Source organism: Microtus ochrogaster, chromosome 4 (genome assembly GCF_000317375.1).
Source record: "Microtus ochrogaster isolate Prairie Vole_2 chromosome 4, MicOch1.0, whole genome shotgun sequence".
Classification (NCBI taxonomy): Eukaryota; Metazoa; Chordata; class Mammalia; order Rodentia; family Cricetidae; genus Microtus; species Microtus ochrogaster.
Genome location: NC_022011.1, coordinates 33,468,310 through 33,487,439, shown reverse-complemented (window position 1 = coordinate 33,487,439; position 19,130 = coordinate 33,468,310). Strand labels below are relative to the sequence as shown.

Below are 19,130 nucleotides of genomic sequence, written 5' to 3'. Positions count from 1 at the left end.
ACGCCCCTGCCGTCCCGGAAACTACAGTCCCGTAGCTGCGCATGCGCTTCCAACTTGCGTGTCCCTCCCCCCACTTACACACACACATTGCGCACGCGCATATTTTCCTGCCGTGGAGCTCTATCGTGGTGGCTGTCTGCAAGGTATGGAGACAGGTCCCTAAGGTGCCCGGTGCTCCTGTGTAACAAACTCACGTGCGTGGGAATGTCAGGTACCTTGCCATTGCTGCTTCGGGTATCCTGAGTTCCGTCCCTGAGACCCTCACCCCAGGCTCCAAGTCAGCCCCTGTGTAACAATTGGGGCCATAGGAAGCCTCCTTGAACGACTGGGCCTTGCTGGGATTCGGTTTTCGCATTGCTGTAGAGCAGTCAGCTGGGGTAAAGTTAACCTTGCTTTATCCCGGCCTTTAGCTCAGTATTTGAGTATCTGAGACAAGGTAGTGGGGGTCTAGTTTAAAGGTTTGATTTAGCTTTTTATTGCAACCTGGAAATAGGATGAGTATCCAGTGAGCTGACGTGACCGACAGAAAGGGGCCACCAGAGAAAGCAGAAACAAGAGCAAATAAAAGGGACTTCTCTTTCCAGAGTTCTCTCCGTCCTTGGTTGAAACTCACTGACGGGACTCCCCTGCTTTGGGGGAAATTAGCCCAAAGCTCGTGTTTCAAAGTTCAGTTTGACCCCAAGCAATGGCCTCCCCTAGACTGTTTGACGTGAGTAACTGGCATTCATCCTAAACACTAGAGCCTGTTTGCAGGAAGCTTTTAAACTCACCTAGGTTGCTGCCTGCTGATGCAAGCAGACTTTCCACCCTATCCATATACAGTAACCCCCGCCCTGCTTCATACCTCCCCACCCCTGGCACAACCCGCAGCTGCCTACAGGCTTTCTCCCCCAAGAAATTGAGGGATTGTCACCTCACTTAGCTACAAGACTCATTTCCACCAGCAACTGAAGTGGCAGTGGCCTTGGGCCAGGTACCTATAGGTCTTTTCAGTCTAGCATGGGTGTGCTTGGACTCGTGATCAGTCACGCTCCATCCTGGTGGAGAAAGCAATTTCCAGGAGTCTGCTCCTTAATGAGTTCGTGTGTGTAAAACACACACACACACACACACACCAATCCTTTGTGCTCCCTTCAGCAGGTGATATATGCCAATCTAACAGCTTAGTTTCCTGCTGTTTAAAAAGACATCACCTAAAAAGATTGGCGTGCTACACCTGCCACCATCAGCCCCGCACCGTTTATAATCCGGCATTACTATAACAGTATATTACTTATTATCCCACTGAGTAACCTGCCTTCCGCATCTCGCACCTGCATGCAAACTGGAATCAGCCAACAGCTGATGTAAGCAAAGTAAACCCATAGGAGAATCTAACTCAGAAAGAAAACATGTATACAATTCTAAGTGCCTCTTGTATCCAAAATATGCATTTTAAGTATTAATCCTTTAACATTTTCCATCACTGACAAGCAGAATAGAATTGGAGGGCCCACTGGGAGCTGGTTGTCTCCTTTTCTTGCCTGAGTTCAGTAGCTCAAAGACATAGAATCGGATATAAAAAGGCAGTATCTCAGGAAACAAAGAAAATTTCTACATAGCTGCGCTCGCTCTTGAGTGCTGCCCCTCTCATTCTCATTCTCTCTGTTAAGACGGGATCTTTCTGTAGCCCAGGCTAGCCTCAAACTTGAGCTTCCGCCTCAGCTTCCTGAACGTTAGGATTACAGACATTCACTGCCAAATCCAGCTACATGGAGGTTCTTTACCCATAATATACATACATACATACATATATATGGATGACAGAGTGTATGTTCACTATATGATAACTGATTGTATGAACACTTCACACAGCCCTACATTTTCCATTGACAATGACATAGTTTAAATGCTTTAGATTTAGTAAATTAGCACCAAAGCAAAGGGTCACAACAGGGGAGTACCATGCTGACTCCAAACTTGGTTATCTTCTTTTCATGTGTGTGTGTGTGTGTGTGTGTGTGTGTGTGTGTGAGAGAGAGAGAGAGAGAGAGAGAGAGAGAGAGAGAGAGAGAGAGAGAATGAGACTAATGTAATTGTGTGTGTAGAAGCCACAGGACAACCACTGGTGCCCCTCGGAAACCATATACCTGTTTCTGAGCCGGTCTTTCACTGGCCTGGAGCTGGCCAAGGAGACTCAGCTGGCCGTCCTCCCTTCTTCCTTCCCTTCTCTCCCCTCTTCCTTCTCTTCTACCTCCACGCCTCCCTGCACTTTCTTCCTTCCTCCTTTATTTCCCCCGGATGTGAGAGTCAGGCTCTGTCGTCCCCAGAATCATCCGCATGGTATAGCACAAGAAGGAGGCATCAAGCTTGTCCCCGTGGGAACCGCTGGTGACTCCTGCCACTCCCAGGTGAGGTTATCCTGTCAGTCAGGGTGGAGCTGCCAGACAAAGTGTTGAAGAGTCTGCTGCTGCTGGCCTGGGACAGGGGACCTCCAGAGGTCATTCATTTTCCTTCATTGCCTCCTCTGTCTTCCCAGTGAGGTAAAATGCCGTGGCTCCTCCCCTGGGTCCATTGTCATGGTCCCTTTAAAGCTGTGTCTGTCTGAGACCCTGTGGAACGGGGCAGACTTGTGTGTGCGTTTGGATAAGTACTCGGAGGCCGGAGGCCACCCTGAGCTGCCGTTCTCAGGTGCTGGCCATATTGTTTTTTGAGACCAAGTCTCTCACTGGCTTAGAACTTGCCAAGTAGGCTAGACAGGCTGCCAGTGAACTCTAGGGATCTGTCTGTGTCCACCTTCCAGGGGTTGCCAGTGAACTCTAGAGATCTGTCTGTGTCCACCTCCCTGGTGCTGGCATTACGAGTCCTGCCACCACCCTTTCTAAAAACATCCTGGAGACTGAATTCTGGTTCTTACAAGGCAAGCACCTCACCAGCTGAGCTGTCTCCCCAGCCTACTTGGGGCACTTGAGAGTCTGCTCTGTGTCATGGCTGAACAGCTGCTTGTGGGCCAATGAAACTGGAGACTCTGGGCTCTTGATTTCTGTCCCCCCCACCCCCTTGTGTGAAACAGATCTGATTTCAGAGGGTAGATGGAACCTGTCCCTCCCAAAAGCCCCTGCCTCCCAGTCCCTCACTTTGTTTCCTCAAGAGGCTCCACTGTAAGGGAAAAGCAGAGTAAGGAGTTGTTGCATAAAGAGGGGGCTCGGGCCCAGTGCTCACGGCCTCACCAAACCTGCATTTGAAGATCTGGAGCAGAGAGCTGTTGGGCTGTCTGACTCTGTAGCCCAGCAAGACAGTGAACAGACCTCCACCTGTGTGCAGGAGAGCTAGGCTAGTCTTGGATTTCCTGGGCTCAGGCCCTCATCCAGTCAGCCTGGCCTCGGGTCACAGGAGATTAGAATCTCAGGATCACGGAATCCATTTGCAATCAAAACCCAAAAAACAAAAAACAAACAACAGCAGACTTAAAGGAATAGTCCCGTACATTTCCCATCACCGTGTGATTATAGCTCCATTAAAATAAAATGAAATGAAAAGCACCTGCGTGGAAATAATTGGGACACGGTAATCTGAAATGTTGGCAGTGACAGGGTAAATGATGGAAGTCATTTAAATTTCAGCATTTTATATTTAGTGTTTTCCAAATGACGAATAGTATTTCTGAAAACACACAAACTGGCGCACACCAAACATGCCAGGCTGTGGGATTCAGGCCCAGCGAGGGTAGAGACTCTCCTGAAAGCTGGCCTGTTGGGACACATACCTTGATTGGGCTTCATTGCAATGCGTGAGGGGAGTTGCTTTGCTGGGTGGGACTCTTGGGGTCCATTACAGCCTGGCTTAGCAACGCCCCTCAAAGTGGTCCTGGTGGAGCTGTGTGGCCCAGTTGCATGCACCCTGTACAAAGCTCTTAGCACTGAGCCAGGAAACAAATGAAAGGCTGCTCGGCTGTCTGTGAGGCCCCGGGGCTGTGAGGGTCCTCTGTGATGAGCACCCCTGCATGTGCAGACCCCGTGTGGGCCTGTCACCCTTAGGAACGCCTCTTAGCTCTGGGACTTAGGGTAAGGAGCAGGGATGGCTCTCCTAACTAAGGGGACCCACAGCTATTGATACCAACTATGTGGGCAGAGCCAGGTCTCCTACCACAGTCCCCAGGAAGGAAGTACTTGGTGACTCTCATACAAACACTGACTTGGATAGGAACCACTGCTGCCCAGCTTGGGTACTGTTGGGGCTGAGGAGCCAGGGTACTTGCTCCTCCTACACCAGAATGAAGCCAGACACACCAGCTGCTGTGGGAATGCCGTGAACAAAGGCAGAGAAGAGAGGCTGGGAGTCCACATGGCAACTGGCTAAGGACGATCAGGAGCTTGTGCCTCAAGGTGCCTGAGTTGCTGAAAATGATTAAGATAAACAATGAAGAATTTCAGCGTAAGTGTTCCCTGTGAAATGCTTGGGGTGTAGTCTCTCTCCAGTGGCGTGTTCTCGCGCCACCATTCCTCGTCCTCTTCCCTATATTGACAAAGCATCCGCTCACCTCCCTTCTAGCTGGGACCAGGCAAGGCTGAGGCAAGAGATGGACTTGACTCATGACAAAATTCAAGAATTACTGTTAGTACGGGGCAGGCATTGGTCCAACCTGGCATACCTGACAGAGATGCTTTCTTCAGTCCGGCACTCTGTGTGCCCCATACATGGCTATGACTCATCTGGATGAGACCTCCCGGCTTGTCCAAATAAGGCTTCAGTGCTCCCCCCCTCCCGTGTCATCGGGATCAGCACTGTTGGCTGGATTCTCCCAGCCACCCTTCCTCTCTGCTGCAATTGTCCCATGTCCTCACTCAGATTCAAGGCTTCTACTTGATTTTGACATCCCAGGATCACACAATCCCAGGGAATCTAGGATGGTTCTGTGGCAACAGCCCTCACTATCACTTTCAGCCTTCATGTCCCCTGACTACACCCTCTGTGGCCAACCACCAAGTTCAAAAGCTCCACTTAGCAAGCCTATGTTCGTTCGTGAAGCTGGCTCAGGGCAGGGAAGATGGCTCGGTTCACAAACACTTGCCTTGCAAGCTAGAGGATCTGAATTTGGTCCCTAGAATTTAAGAAAAAGCTGGGTGTGTTGGTACATGCAATCCCAGAGCAGGGGGAGGGGTGGAGTGATGCAGATCCCTGGGACTTAGTGGCCAGTTAGCCGAGACAAATAAATTCTGAATAAAACCAAGAGTCTCTGTATCAAAAGGTGAACATCCGCCTGGCGCTGACCTCTGGCCTCCGAGTGTACACAAACACACACACAAACACACAAACGAAAGAGGGTCGCTTTGGTCCTCACTTGTGAAGCATCATGTCTGTGGTTCAACAGCACAGTGTGATGAGACACGGTGCCAAGAGCCCCACACTATTAACCATGGCAGCTACATCTGCCTGGACTCCTGGCCTGCTAATATCCCTCTGCCTGGCTGGCTAGGGAACAGCATGCGCCTGGGATAGTATCCAGGGGCCCGGGATCACTCCTCAGATAGACCAGAGCCAGTTAATAAGACAACAAAGCAATACCACAACCTGGCTGGTTAGGAACATGGCTGGTCTAGGATGCACTCTGGGCGTCAGGGGTGTCTGTCAAACAAAATCAGCTACCAAACCACACAAACACAAACTATAATCTGGAGCAGGGAGAAGGGACACAGGCTGGCTTTGGCGTGACTCTGTCTCAGGTCACATTTCAGAGATCTGCATTTACGCCCCCACACCCCAGAGCTCATTTTGAATGAGACAAACACATTCAGATTCCCATTTCCACACTGTAAGGCTGATTGGTTTCCCTGGCGACAGAGTTTGAGTTGTCCCAGAGACCCCTGGACAGTATCTGCTTTCTACAGAGGTTTACGGGGCTATCGGTTACTTTCAAACCCCCATGAACTTGAGGCCTGGAGTCTTTTCTCAAAGACAGACTACTAATCTCCCCTGTGGCCTCCAGCTGTAATTAACAACAATTTATAATTGCTGCTTCTCTTGCTTTGTTTAAAGCATATTTTGCTGAAATGTGGACTTTGAATTTGAGCATTCTGCTTGCCTACTGGGTCTTGCAAATTAGCAGAGTTTAATTATACAAAGAGGCTGTTTTAAGTTGGGGAGAAAAATCAACCCGCCTCTCCTCTTATCTCCTTTGTGAGAAGCCGTGTCCTCCATCTTTCCTGACATCCGTTTCCTTTGAAGCTCTAGGAGCTGCTTTCAAGGCACCGTGAGCTGGGGAGCGAGGGAGAACTTTTAAACAAATAGGTTATTCCTGTAAAACCTACTTCTTGGTTGCTCTTTACAGTTTCCAATTTGAACCAGATGCTATGTTCTACTGGAGCAAAATGGGCCGTTCTCGGTTGTCATTCATGTTTAATTCAGTCACACAGCCGCAAAACTGTACGTACTGAATTTTTAAAATGCATGTGTGTGTGTTTATATGTGTGCCTATGGATGTGCACATGTGTGAGATGGTCTATGTGTGTGCACATGGTTGTGGAGTCCCCAGGACAACCTTGAACATTATCCACCCCCTCTTGAGACACTGTTCCTCCATGGCCTGGAGGTCTCCAATGAGGCTAAGGTGTCTGGCCAGGGTGTCCCAGGGTTCCACCGTTCCTGGTTGCACCGTGTCTGGCATTGTGGGGGGGCGCTGGGAACAGAATTTAGGTCTTCATGGTTGTATAGCAAGCTTTTTGTCAACCGAGTCATCTCCCCAGCTCTACGGACACACGAATTTTAAAGTAAAGCAACTATGTTCTACCAATTCTAACAGATACCTGTGGCGAACTTCTCGACCGGCGAGAAAGAACAACCACCACACAAGGATTCTTCTCAGATCACGCTTTAATTGGAGTACCCTTGGTTGAAGGAGCATGAAGCGAGAGGGGGCAGGGAACAGGGGGCAGGGAACGAGGGGCAGGGAACGAGGGGGCAGGAAGCGAGAGGGTCCCGAGAGCACTAAGGCAGCTGCTTATATAGGGAATTGGCACATGGGTCGCCCTGTGATTGGTTGCCACCATCAACTGACACCAGGCTGCATCGGGATAGGCCCAAGGACCCTTATCCACCGCGCATGCGGGAAGCGGGGGACGCACAGCTCTCAAAGGCATAGCCAAATAAGGAGTTGTTTATTTCCAACAAGACAGGATGTCGGTGCCATCTTGTAATGGCGATCCTGTCCGGCTCGCTACAGATACCCTACCAGAGAACTTCCCTGTGCCCTTCCCAGAATCCCCTTCTATTCTCCAACTGGCCAATCCCTGACCCAGTTTCTACTGAGACAGGCTGATTTCACCTCTTCTAGAACAGCATGGAGCTTCTGTCTACATGCATTGGGCTGAATTCACCTGCAGGGATTTCTGTGTCCATCTATGTGATTATTTACACGAGTTGCACCCTCAGAGGAGACCCACACAAGCCCAGCTACAAAACCGGAGAAAGCAAGAAGGAGGAACAGGCTGACATGGCACAGGGTTCAGAAATGAAAGACTCCAAGTTTGCATCAAGGGCTTTTCGTTCATTCCAGTCTAGCCCTTTTTGGAGCTGAGTGATAATATTCTAGTCTGTGTATAAAGGTCAGAGCTGTCTTATGCACTGATGGGTATTGGGGTTTTTTTTTTCCAGTATAGAGTAGAGAAAGGGGGAAGAGAAGGAGAGAAGGGGGACGGAGGGAGAAGGAGAGGGAGAGATAGCGCCCTAAACTTCTTTCCGTTGCTCTTAGGTAAATACTTACAGAATGTCTGCTCCATTCATTGACTCCTTAAGACACTCAGAACCACTGTGTTTACAAAATTTTCCACTTTCGCTGGTAGAGACTGAATGTCTTTACTTGCTATTGTTGGGTGGTTTTTCTGTTGTCAGTGTTAGCTGTTAAGTGATTATCTTATTGTGTTTGGAATGCTCATTTCCTGTTGAGTAATGAGGTTGAACATTTCCACGGGCTAATTAGCCATTTGTATATTTTCTTTTGGAAAACATCTATTCATTATTCCCCCCCCTTTTATTGATTGTTTTCAGTTGCTGAGTTATAATAGTTTTTTGTATATTCTGGATTCAAATCCACAGTCAGATTGGGAACAAATGTTGGCCCTGGCATGAGTTTAGCCAATGTGAGACTCGGAGCAGAGAGGACCTGCTGGAAACTTGTGGAAATCTTTATAAATTAAACGTTCACAGACCTAAGACTACCCAGCAGGCGTTGCTGGGATTTGAATGTGAGACATCCCCCACGGTCATCAATGTTTGAACACTTAGTTACCAGCTGGTGGCGCTGTTTACTGAAGGTTTTAGGATCTTTAGGAGGTGGAACCTCACGATAAGTTGGATTCTGGCTGTGGGCCTTGAGGTTTTGTAGTCTGGCCCTACTTCCTGTTCACTCTCTGCTTTCTGGCTGTGGAAGCAGGGTGCCTACCGGGCCTCCTGCTTTGCTGTTGTGCCCCTTCCTGCTGCCATATCTCCCCTGATGTGAGGCCGGTATCCCCTTGAACTGTAAGCCACAATAAACATTTTCTCTCTTGAGTAGCTACTTGTCAGGTATTTTCACAGCTCTAGCTGCTGCAGAGAAGTCTATGGCTCCTGTCTCCACCATGTAAGTGATACCTTCTGTCAGTCTGTCCATGCAAGTGTAGCCTGCCAAATCTAAGACAGAGAAAGCTAGCTCCATGGTCAGAGCAAGCAGCCATGTAGGGAGCTTAGCGTTTATAGGGATGGGCTGGAGGGGGGGGGGAGAGCAGAGAGAAAGGATTTGACCACTGGGAAACTAATGTGCCAAAATTATAGAGTAAAAATAACATCAAAAGCGGGGAAAATAATATTAAAGGTACAAGCACTATTCAGTCTCCACCCTAGGAGCCACCAAGCAACACAGAGCTACCTCGTGTGTGTGTGTGTGTGTGTGTGTGTGTGTGTGTGTGTGTGTAGGCCAGAGGACAACCTTGACTTCCATTGCTCAGGTGTCATCCACCTTACCCCAGGAGCAGTATCTCAGATGTCATTTCTCCTCCTGTGCTGTGGGGGCACTGTTCTGTGCTCACTTTTGCAGGTGTTCAGGAGTTCTAGGTCCCTGCTGTAGCCTGAAAGGGATGATGTCAGTGCTTCTGGGTGACAGGGAAGCTGAGCCCTTAGAAGACCTTCCTGCCTACGTGCTTCTCAAATAGGTACACGTGTCTTCAAAGGACTGGAAGATGGGGATGCAAGGACAGGGGTCACTCCTGCATCAGAGAGGCTATGATGTGTTCAGGAGACTAGACCATCACCAGATGGGGCTATTAGCATTTCCTCTTGGGGGCATGGAACACTGCTTCCAGGAGCTCAGGAACCTTCATGAGATCCTCTCAAGGTTCCACCCCTCCCTGATGTTACCTACGAGGTGGGTAGCTGACTGGGGATGAGGGGACTCTGGCAGAGTAGCTTCCTGCAACTTACTCAGGGGACTTCCCAGTGGTGAGGTTGTCTGTGAGTCACCCCAATAAACACAGTGAATCACCAAGCCAGGCTTAGATGGAATCCCTTTAGTCTACCAAAGTCTTCTCTTTCTGGGTGATTTGACATTCTCTTCTGTCTCCCCAGGCAAAGCTCCGAGATACTCCATCACTGTGACACCTGCTGACCCACGCTGTCTACCTACCTTGGTCCTGGGAGTCATGGGACCTCATTACACTTCCTGTGAAGAGAGAAGTCACTGTCTGTCTGTCTGGGACTTGAAGGCTTGATCTCCAAATCCTCTCTGTCTAATTCTATATATTTCAGGGGCTTTTGTTTTTGTCACCCAACGCTTGGCGACACGACTCCAGTTTGCCTGTGTTTTATGAGGTGATGCGTGGGGTGTTCAGGGTAAAACTCCCAAGCCTTGACCCCCAGCATCCCAACAAGCACAGTAAATTCCCGGTTGAATTTCAAGCTTAAGAAATCACTTAAAGAATTTATGCTGCCCATTCGTTCCGTTCTGTCTGGATGCTCTGCTCCCACCCCGTGTCCTTCTCACATTTCCCGACTCTTGTCACAGACTTTGCTGATTGCTCATCTTCTCCCCCTGGCTCCTGTGTGACCTTGGCAAGCCTGGGTACCTCCACGCAGTTCACATTTCCCCACCTCTGAAATGAAGGTATACTTTGTCGTGCTGGGATTCCTGAGGGTACAGTCGTCTCTTTAAACTGCTGAGCAAGATCCAAGCTCCCCTGGAGTGTCAAATGACCAGTGCTCAGCTTGTCTCTTGGTGGGGGTCCCTGTCACCTCTCTGGTCCCTTCTAATAGACACGAAGCCTGAGGATACATCTCCCTGGCCTTGGCTTTCCCTCCACCTCAGAAACAGCATGCGAATGTCAAAACAGCTCTTGAGCAGACGGTTGGCTTGCATGCAGAACCTCTGCCTGCTCACTCTGCTGGCCACTTCCTGCTTGCATAGGTTCTCCTGACACCTTACTTCTTGGGGATCCTGTGGTGGTTTGAAAGAAAATGGCTCCGAAAGGGAGTGGCACTATTAGGCTTTGTTGGAGGAAGTGTGTCACTGTGAGGGCGGGCTTCCAGGTCTCTTTTGCTCAAGTTTTTCTCAGTGTGATTGTCGGTTAACTTCCTGTTGCCTGCAAGATGTAGGACTTTCAGCTACTCCAGCAGCATGTCTGACTGCACACTGCCATGCTCCCTGCCATGATGATAATGGACTGAACCCCTGAAACCATAAGCCACCACCCTCAGTTGAACCTTTTGCTTATAAGAGTTGCTGTGGTCATGGTGTCTCTTCACAGTAATAAAAACCCTATCAAAGACAGACCCCTTCTTCCTTTACCTCACATGGGGAATGGGAGTACCTCACACTATGCAGGAGTTTGATGGTGACCCTTGCTCTCCTTCCCTTCTCTTCACCTCTCCCCCCCCCCTTCCCCTCTCTTGCCTGACTATCGGGAGACCAAAGTCTCTCAGGTCCCACCGGAGAAGAGGAAGGAAAGCCATGCACTTCTCCAATACTAGCCCTGCCCAGGGCATGGATCTTCTATCCCCTTTTCAAGAGTCTCTTTCTCCTCCCATTGGATGCTCTTTACAGGCTGGTGATACGACTCAGCAGTAGAGTTCTTACCCAGCATGCACAAGGCCCTGGGTTCCTTCTTCAGTGCCAAAACAGCAACAAAGCAAGTCATGTCACAACCTCCTGGGGCTGCAGAAAGATGCTCACACAGTAGAGTCCGTGCCTTGAAGTGTGAGGACCTGGGTTTGATTTGCAGAACCTGTGTCAATAGCTAAGCTCGGTAGTATATACACTTGTAACTCCAGTGTTGGAAAGGTAAAGTAGGGAGTTCCTGGGGCTCACTGGACTGTCAGCCGAGCCTGGTCAGCAAATTCCAGCCAGGGAGAGACCTGCCTTAAAAAACAAGGTGGACGGCACCTGAGGAATCCTGCTGGAGGTTATCCCCCAGCCTCCGCATGCATTCACACAAGGCTTCTTCATCACCATTTCTTAAGGTTTTCATTTATATTTCATGTGGGGGGGTATATAATATGAGTCATTTCACCAGCTGATCACTATGTCTTCCAATGAATCCATTTGTTTGTGTAAAGTGGGGCCAACCTGGAAAGACAGAAGAAATCTGGCTTTTTTGATGCCTTCACAGGCTCTAGCCAGGAGCCCTGGCCCAAGGTGTTCAGAATCACCTTACTTCAAAGTAAGTACAAGGCATTTGCACAGCAGCCTCGGCAAGCCTGACAGGACGGCCCTGCCATGCAGCCCAGCATTGGTGAATACGGAAATGAGCATGTTTCCTCCTCGTCACGGCCCAATGCTTCTGAGGCCTCAGGGAACCCCCAGACTGCTTCCTGAGGCTTTGATGTACCCCACAACAAATACACCCTGGTTCAAAGTTAAGCAGTCCTGTTTAACTGGAGCAAAAGCCTCTTCCAGGGGAACTAACAGGAACCACATCACAGTGTCAGCAGAGACATGGAGTCCTGCGACAGGCACACCGGCTAATGATTCCGGCCCCACCGTGAGCTTGCAGATGTGTCTATAAAGGAGGAACCCTGTTTGTAAGATGCTATAGGTCTGGACTTTTTCTTTGGCTCTTATTAAATAAGAACTCAGAAACTGCATGGCATGGAAGTATCCAGGCCCTGCTTCCGAGGCCCCTCCTAACTCCACAGAGTCAAATTGTTTCCCGGCTCCCTTTGACTTCCTGAATGACAGGCTCCATCCTGGTCTCTCTCAGTGGGTTAGCAGAGCCCTGTAACCATGGCCAACAGTGTGGCACGGGGCCATTGCTGCTTGCTGGCATTTACCTTCTCCACAGAGAGCAGAGCCATGTGTCAGGTAAGAGCTTTCAGCCCTAGCCCTGGTTGCTCTAACTGTGTATGGCCTGGGACAGTCACTGCTGTTCAATCTCATGCGTGGACTGCAATGGAACCCATGGAGGGGCTGGGGAAATGGCTCCAGGAGGCACCTGCCAGAGGTAGGACCCAAGTGAAGTGGGATTCTCCTGAGAAACAGGACGAGTCAAGTTAGGTTTAATACTAAGGAACCAACACCTGCTGGCCGTGCCCAGCCAGTTCCACCATCGGCTTCCCCTGCCTGCTGCAGCTGAGGAAAGGTGCTGGATTAGCCACTTTCCTCGCTGCTGTGAGAAGATGCCCAGCAAGAAGCAGTGTAAGGAAGAAAAGGATGCTTTGGGCTCCACATTCAAGGATATAGCCCATCCCAGCGGGAAAGTCATGGCAGCAGCGCGCGAGGCAGCTGGTCACATGGCGTCTGCAGCCACGGAGCACAGAGAGTTGGGCGTTGGTGCTCAGAGCCTTCTCTCCTTTGTACTGCATCCAGGACCCTGGTCCACGGTGTGGCAACCCCACAGTCAGGGGCGGTCTAGAAACGTCCACGCAATCATACCCTGACAGCGGCTTCTCTCCTGAGTGATCCCGGAGCCTGTCAAATTGACAGTATTAGCCGTCACTGACGGTTTGTTTAAGAAGCATTCAGTTCATTTGGGCATCCACACCGAGCTCAGCATCCCGCATCCTGACTTGCTGGCTTCTGCAGCCCTCCTCGCCACTCTCAGTCTCAAGGTTTCCTGCTGTCCCGAGTTCCTCCTCTGGAAGCATGAGGAGGCCAGCCCTGCCCCTCGGCTCAGAAGACTCTGTCCCCTCGGGGGAGAGCCAATACTTCACTTTCTACCGTCTTGCTTAGTCCTGGAACTTCCCTGCCCTGTGGACTCTGAGTGTGTGTATAAGCTGCATCTCATTAACCTTCATAGCTGTGTGCACACGTCGTCCGCGTGGCTTTCTGAAATGCGGAGCTTTTAGTTCCTTCTTTCTACAGTGTCAACGTCTGAATGCACGCAAATGGATAGCTGAGCCCAGCACCCAGCGTCTGTCCGCTGCAAAGTGCCCAGCAGTTCTCGACCTCACCTGAAGGTGGTGCTGTGGCATGATTTCCACATGCCCTGGATGTATATGACCACACACCTTATCGAGAAGCAGAGAAAGAGGGTCACTCCAGCCCCTGCATCCTTACCCTCTATGACTGGGCAAGGAAGAGAAAGCCCGTGGCCCTGTTTGCCTTCTCCATGGGAAGGAGTCATTAAGAGTCTTCATAATTTTTCACTAACTGTATACTCATTGACAGCTACAAGAATTATTTGGTAATATTGATAATTAAAGAAGGGTGTACATTAGCCCAAGTGTGATGGCACACACCTGTAATTGCTGGAGACGGAAGCAGGAGGATCACAAGCTAGAGACTAGCCTGGGCTACATGGTGAGCTTTAGTCCAGGTTGGACTAAATAGGAAGACTCTGTCTGTACACACCAAAATAAAATAGGAATGACAGACACATATACATTTAGACAGATGCACATGCACACACACACACACACACACACACACATACAAACACACACATACAAACACACACGGCCTACTTTTGAGATGTTTTGATCAAAAACCAAAAGAATGCAGTAAGAACCTTAGGAACCCACAGATTCCTGCTTCATTGGGCTTCTGCTGCTACAACCAAATGCCCAAGATAATTTAAGAAGAAAGGATAATTTTGGCTCACGGCCTTGCAGGTCCTGTCGAGGTCAGCTGGCCTTTCTGCTTTGGGAATAAATGTCATGCAATGCCGAAGGTCCACAGGTGGGAGACTTGTCTACCTGAGACCTTGGGTGGGAGCTCAGGTGAACAGGCATGTAGGAGGCTGGGAGGACAAGAAGCTTCTTCAGAAGTTGCCATTTTCTGGCTCTAAGCACCTGTCAACAATGACATGCCAATCTGCCTCAGCAGCCTGGAGAAGGAGCAGTGAGTATCAGCTGCAGTTGCCAAGGACATTGCCAGGAGAGTTAGAGTCCACGTGAGAGACTAGCTGGGCTGGAGGAAGGTGGAAGGACAGATAGACACCATGCGGTCATACAGGCAGCACACACAGCGCTGTGACCCCATGTCCCCTGTGTCTTGTCAGCCCATTCATTTAAAGCCACTAGATCATGCACACAGAGGTCCTGCTTAGAGACCATCAGAACCCCTGGGGAGAGGGATTGATGGCTCCCCAGTGGGAAACCCTCCTATCCACCAATTCATTAAACAAGAGCTGACAGACTGTGTCCCCTGAGGCTCTCTTCAGAGTGACAGTTGCTCATGATGTTGTCATGAGATCTTTTTATATGGTTTACAGCCGTGGTTTCCCAGGAACACTAGGGTTGTATCATGGTTCATCTTCATCATCACTTCATGATTTGAAATCTCCTGGGAGACACACCTCTTTGATGGTGCTTTCCAGAAGTGACTGACTAGAGGGGATTGCTGCCCACAAAGTGGGTGGCCCAGCTATACCACGGTCCCAGGAAAAGGCAGTGCTAATCCACCTTCCCTTCTTCCTAAGAAAGTGTGCCTGGTACTGCTGCCACCACCATCCTTCAGTGACATCAAATGCCAGCCTCTTTCACCTCTTCTGGGCATACACCAAGCCTTCAGTGCCAGATTGGGGCTGCACCCACTTTCATGGAGTGAGCATCTCAAAGTTCTCTGTTAAAGTTCTCAGCATGCAGATAGCCACTGTTAGACTACCCAGCCCCTCCGGAAGTATCCTAATACATATTGCATATATTGGCTCTGCCCCTCTGGAGATCCCTGCTAATGCAGGGGACAGGGGCTGGGTTAGAAAGAGAGAAAGCTTCGCAATGTGGGGAGGGGGCTCTGGCCTATGCTGTGAGCCGACACCTTACCTGAGCTCTGAGCGGTAAGGGTCTTAGCAGACTGTTCTGTCTCTAAGCCAAGCATCCCTGTAATTTTGTTTGTTCATTTGTTTGTGAAAATCTCCCTCACACCAGTCCCGCTCAGCTCAGACAGACTCTCAGAAGAACTGGGGTCACATATGCTCTGGTGCCCAGCCATCAGGATATAGGGATGCCAAGGACTCGTGGATGACAGCCACCAGGGATGGACCAGCCCGGCTGGAAAGGGATCAGCATGAGGTGAGAGCTGAGGGCAGGGACTAGCAGATCTGCATCCCACATAGAGGAAGTGACCCTGGAAACAGCCATGTGGCAAATCTTCGTCTGGCAAGGACAGCTACTAATTTCCTCTCCAGTATGACCGTGGGTAACGGTCAAGTGGTGACCAGGAAAGAGAGCAGCAGCAACTTCATTTTAGTGAACTTTCCGGAAAGCCAAGGCACCTGCCTAGCCCATGGCCTCTAACCCTTCTTTCTCCACCCAGGGGATTTTGAAGTGAGGTTACCAAGTAGAAGAAAATGCAATCAACAGCAACTTTTGAGATTCTCAAGGGAGCCCCAAGCCTAAACCCATGGCCGAGTGTGTTCTGGGAACACAGAGATGGTAGCAGCTGCTCCACACACTTATCCTCAGTGCTGGGTGAGTGTACATATCTGTACCATGTGAGGGCAGTACTCAAGGAGGCCAAAAGAGGGCGACAAATTCAGTGAAGCTGGAGTTACAGACAATTGTGAGCACGTTGCAGGTGCTGCGGACACGGGGAACTGCAGGTGTTGCCAATTTCCATAGCTCTACCCCCTCCACTCTTTCTGAATTGCCTGGATAGATTGGGGAAATACCCAGGCTTCTTTCCCATCCCCTAAGAGGCTAGTTGATTGACATATGGTGATCTCTGGGCAATGAGAGCTCCAAAGCCCCCAATGGAGATGGACCCCGAGCTGGAGTTTGGAAGCCGTCGAGGACCTGCAGGAGCAGCTGACCCAGGTGTTGGGACGCCTGCTGACCCCACTCACTACAGCTGCGGCGTCCAGACAGCGTGTGATCGCCTTCGCCAATGTCGCCACGAATGATTTCCTGCATTATTAGCAAACATCCTCAAATCCCTCCCAACAGAACAAAAGCAGAAAATTAGAAAATTACAAGCCTTTAGCATTGTTCAGTAATTTCTATTGTAGCTGGGGTACAATTGTTCAATTTTTTTGTGTGAGCCAAACAATCTTTGTCTGTGCCCTGCATTTGAGACTGAGCGTGCATATTCAGGATGCTGCTAAAGTGATTAATTCTACAGTCATTTTGCTCCCAACCACAGCCAGTTATGTGTTGAGATGAAGCTTTCAGAGCTCCGCTCACAGCCCTCTATCGTATCATATTACTCTTTAATAATATGGTAGCAACTCTCGTGTGTGTGCGTGCGTGTGCGTGCGTGTGTGTGCGTGTGTGTGTATGTGTGTGTGTGGTTTTAAAACATTTCTCTTCAAAATGGCTTGAATGAAAGTTCCTAGATGGGACCTGTTCTGTGATTTGAGATTTTCTTCTTCCTTCTTGGTTACTGTTTCTAATTCACAAAGGGCCCAGGAGCGCTTCCTTCTCTGAGGTCAAGGATTGCTGAGCGCAGGCTGGCTGCAGGGCGCTGCCCTTTGCCACCAAATATCTCAGAGTCAGCTGCGAAAGGAAGGGAGGGAGGAACTGCGGGAGGTGGGGAAAGGCGGGCACTTGCAAAGAAAGAGGGATGAACGGAGGACAGGAAGGGGGAGGAATAGAGAAGAGGGGGAATGAAAGGAGAGGAACTGAGAAAGGAAGGGAAGGAGGGAGGGAGGAAGGGAAAAAGGAAGCGGCAAAGAGGGAAGGTAGAACAAAAGGAAATGGGGAGAGGAAGGGGAAGAAGGGGAAGGAAGTGGGAAAGAGGTGTCTTAGCAAAAATTGAGATTTTTTTTTTTAACTGAATCTCAGCTCTTAGCCCCTTCTAATTTTCTGATGGCCCTGGGTTCCAGCGTTCCCAGGAAATGGACTCACCTGAGATACACAGAGTCATTAACAGCCATGGAATCATCCCATTCAGATGATAGATTCTGCAAAGCCAAGATTCCTGCGTGGCACATGCAGCAGCCATATGATGTGGCTGCAAACCAGAAATGGCTCTGTTGGCACACACCCTTGCTGCTTGAGGCCCAGCCTGTCGCAGATACCCATCCTTTCTTCCAGCAAGAAGTTTCCTTTGTGTTGAAATTCTCAAAAGAAAAAAATGCATTTTAAAAGTAAATATAAAAATAACAGTTCTACCTTGGTTTAAAAAATAAAGAAGAAAGGAAAACTTCTCTGGCTGTATCCCTGCATCTTATTCATGATTCTCCCTCTTGATGCTCGAAGCTCCTGATCCTCCAGCTCCCATATCCCCAGTGTTGGAGTTATACAGTGCACCTCTATGCTCATGCTCACACAGGGCTAGGACCAAACACAGGGCTTTGTGTATACTAGGCCAGGCAGGGCACCCTGGCAACTGACCTGCATCCCCAGCTCAGGCTTCATGTTTTGGCCTAATTCAAGCCCTCACCTGCTCTCCTGGGAATTAGGATCTGAACAGGTGGGAAGCACCCAGCTCTTCTGCCCTCTGCAGCTTCGAAGCCCCTCCGGAGATCCTGAGGTGGAGCTCTGTGCCTTCCCTGGTGAGCTAACAGGCTTGTGCTTTACTTCCCTGCTTGTTGCTCAGTTCCCCCGCCCCCAATCTACCCTCTGGTGTCTTTTAACATCGGATAAGCACCAAGTGGTGACATTAGTCAGGACAAAGCTTTAAAGAGATGCCACCACCTTCATTCAGGTCACACCAGAGGCCACACTGGAAAGCTCTGCAGGTGCTTTAACTGGGGCAGATCACGGCGAGAGTCGAAGTCAGCGAATAATATCTGAACTTGCCTGTGACTCCAGAGGGACCGGCATGCTCCACGCGAACTGTATCCGTTCTTTCTCTCATGACCGTGCTAAGTGACCCTGGCAGACATGTCTTGAAGGAGAACAGATTTACTCTGGCTCAGGGTTTGAAGCGATGCATTCCCTCCATGGATGTGGGAACATGCTGCTGGGAAGTGGCCCCTTCTCACACCCAGTAAGACAGGAAAGGTGCTCAGCTCTCTGTCTGTTCTCCTCTTTTCTTCCCCGAAGGCCTTAGCCATGGGATGATTCCAGTGGCCTCCTTAGTTACTCCTTTCTGAAATACCCTCATAGAAATACCCAGAAGCTGACCTAGGCATCCTGCATATATGTTACAGTTGTGTAACTGGGTTCTCATGAGGTACTCCTAACAGTGGGAATAGGGGCTGTCTCTAATTACTGGCTTTTGGGACCCTACCCCTCACACTGGGTTACCTTGCCTAGCCTTGGGGTGGGCTTAGTCTTACTGCAACTTGATATGCCATATTTTGTTGATACTCATGGGAGACCTGTTTTTTCCTAAACAGAAACGGAGGAGTGGTTGGAGGGTGGGAACAGAGGGGGATGGGAGGAAGGAGTGGGAGGAGAGGAGGGAGGAGAAACTTGAGCTAGGATATAAGATAAACAAACAAACAAATTTATTAAAGCAAGAAGGGAAGGGAAGAAGGGAGGAAGGGATGAAGGAAGGAAGGGAAGAAGGAAGGAAGGAAGGAAGGAAGGAAGGAAGGAAGGAAGAAGGAAGGATGGAAGGAAGGATGGAAGGAAGGACGGACAGAAGGAAGGAAGGAAGGATGGAAGAAGGAAGGAAGGAAGGAAGGATGGATGGAAGGAAGGAAGGATGGATGGAAGGAAGGAAGGAAGGAAGGAAAGAAGGAAGGGAGGGAGGAAGGGAGGAAGGAAGGACGGAAGGAAGGGAGGGAGGAAGGGAGGACGGAAGGACGGAAGGAAGGAAGGAAGGATGGATGGAAGGAAGGAAGGATGGATGGAAGGAAGGA

The 19,130-nt window shown here is 49.8% G+C and overlaps 1 long non-coding RNA gene across 1 annotated transcript; it reads left to right on the top strand.

Annotated features, from left to right (window-relative positions):
- The first annotated feature begins 89 nt into the window (after positions 1 to 89).
- On the top strand, positions 90 to 10,493 carry LOC113458466. The gene is made up of 4 exons (XR_003378846.1): positions 90 to 143; positions 6,308 to 6,402; positions 9,047 to 9,161; positions 9,574 to 10,493. It is a non-coding gene; the product is annotated as an uncharacterized LOC113458466 (long non-coding RNA).
- The last annotated feature ends 8,637 nt before the right edge of the window (positions 10,494 to 19,130 follow it).